General features: G+C 33.1%; 1 non-coding gene across 1 annotated transcript; it reads right to left on the minus strand.

Moving 5' to 3' along the window:
* Window positions 1-1,663: 1,663 nt before the first annotated feature.
* On the minus strand, window positions 1,664-1,770 carry LOC131645418 (small nucleolar RNA R71). Its single transcript, XR_009297041.1, has one exon. It is a non-coding gene; the product is annotated as a small nucleolar RNA R71 (small nucleolar RNA).
* Between the last annotated feature and the right edge of the window lie 287 nt (window positions 1,771-2,057).

The following is a 2,057-nucleotide window of genomic DNA, read 5'->3' on the forward strand; positions in this document are numbered from 1 at the left end:
GGCAAAATGTGAGAGATTATAGAATACTTAATTTAATTCTTAAGATAAAGGAAGATATTTTTATGTCTTGTTGAAGATTGAAGTGGCTGCACATTCAACTTGAGAGTGGAATATAAAAGGGGCATTGGAAATCAAAGGGAGAAAGACACTATTGAGAGGAGAAATAGAGATTGGAAGCAATTCAATTAGAGAGCTTTAGAGTGAAGATTGAAGTGGGAGCAAGAATTTTCCTTTCATCTAAGGGTATTATTTCCTCTTAATTTCATGAATTTTATTTCTATTTTAATGTTATATTTTACTATGGATAGTTAAATCATTTTCTAGGGCTTAGGTGGATCTTGCAATGTTTTGAAATCATTTGTTCTAATTTCTAATATGAATTTCAGTTTTTATTTCAATTAAATGTGTCCTATTAATTTTACCACATGATTAGGAATGATTAACTCTTTAAATGTTAATAATCAATTAATTGATCGCGACCGTACTGCGATTAATTGGTGGATCCATAGGATAATTGAGACTAATATTATTGCATGATCAAGCCTTAATTTTAGTCTTCCAATCATTTAACCTTTTTGTGTTTTATGCTTTTCTTGAATTTAATCTCTTTGCATGACCAAACAAGGAGTTAATTTAGGAAAAAGAATATTAATCGCGGATGATCAAACAGATTAATAATTTTATTAAAAGGGATTGGTGATTAAATAAAAATGAATGAATTTAATTAGAATTAGTCATAAGGTAATCAAGACTTGCAAGTGAAACTAAGACCCTAGATCTCTATCTATTGATTTACAACTTGACATTTTTCTTCTTCGTAGTCGATAATTTTTATTTACTCGTCATATATTCATTCAACTAATTGTAGTCTAAATAATAAGTAATCTTTACTAGTTTGGTATTTGTTAATTAATCCTTGTGGATACGGTAAATCTTTATACTACTTATGCGATAGAGTACACTTGCTCTAAGTGTGTTTTTAGCACAACAAGTTTTTGGCGCCGTTGCCGGGGATTAATTTTGCAATATTAGACGAAAAAGATTTTTATTACTTTAGACAATTTTACTGCTTCATTTTCAATTTTGTTTTTTTATTTGTTATACTTAAAAGTTAAAAACAAAACAATTTTCATTTTTTTTATTTATATTAGTTTTTTCTTTATTTTTTATTTTCCAGTGCTATTATTATTTGTGCATGCTCACCCGCTCTCAGGAGCCTGTTTTGCTTTTTGATCCAGAAATTGAAAAAACTATTCGCAGAAACAGAGCAAATAGTAGAACAATGGGTGAAAATCCAAGAACAACGCTTTGAGACTACTTCACTCCCTCAACAAACATTACTACCAGCATAGTTAACCCACCTGTGGAAGCTAACAATTTTGAACTAATACCAGGTTTAATTCAAATGGTTCAAAATTCCACTATGTTTAGGGGTGCACCGACTGAAGACCCAAACGCCCATCTGAAGAATTTTGTAAGAGTTGCAGACTCAATAAAGTGTAATGGCGTCACACCAGAAGCCATTAGAATGCGACTATTTCCATGGTCATTGGCCGACAAGGCAACTACTTGGTTAGACTCGTTGCCGGATGAGTCCATCACTATATGGGATGGACTAAAACAAAAATTCTTGAACAAATACTTCCCTCCCTGAAAGGCTGCCAAGATTCGAGCTGAAATCACTAATTTTTCTCAATTTGAAGAAGAATCTTTACACGAAGCATGGGAAAGACTTCAAGACAAGCTTCGAAGTTGTCCTCACCATGGATTTGAGAAGTGGCAAATACTTGAAATTTTGTACAACGGATTGTCATCTCAGAATCGAGGAGTTATTGATTCAGCCTGTGGGGGCTCTATTCTAAATAAAGAGCCAGCGGAAGTGTATAATTTAGTTGCAGCGATAACGACTGATAGTGCTCAGCGGGCTACAAATGACAGACACTTTAAGAAACCAGCTGGGATGTATAAGGTGAATGTTGAAACCAACTTTGACATAGAGCTATATGCCATTTCTAAACAAAATGAAACATTGATGAAAGCACAAGTTCAACCGGATC

Source organism: Vicia villosa, linkage group LG1 (genome assembly GCF_029867415.1).
Source record: "Vicia villosa cultivar HV-30 ecotype Madison, WI linkage group LG1, Vvil1.0, whole genome shotgun sequence".
Classification (NCBI taxonomy): domain Eukaryota; kingdom Viridiplantae; phylum Streptophyta; class Magnoliopsida; order Fabales; family Fabaceae; genus Vicia; species Vicia villosa.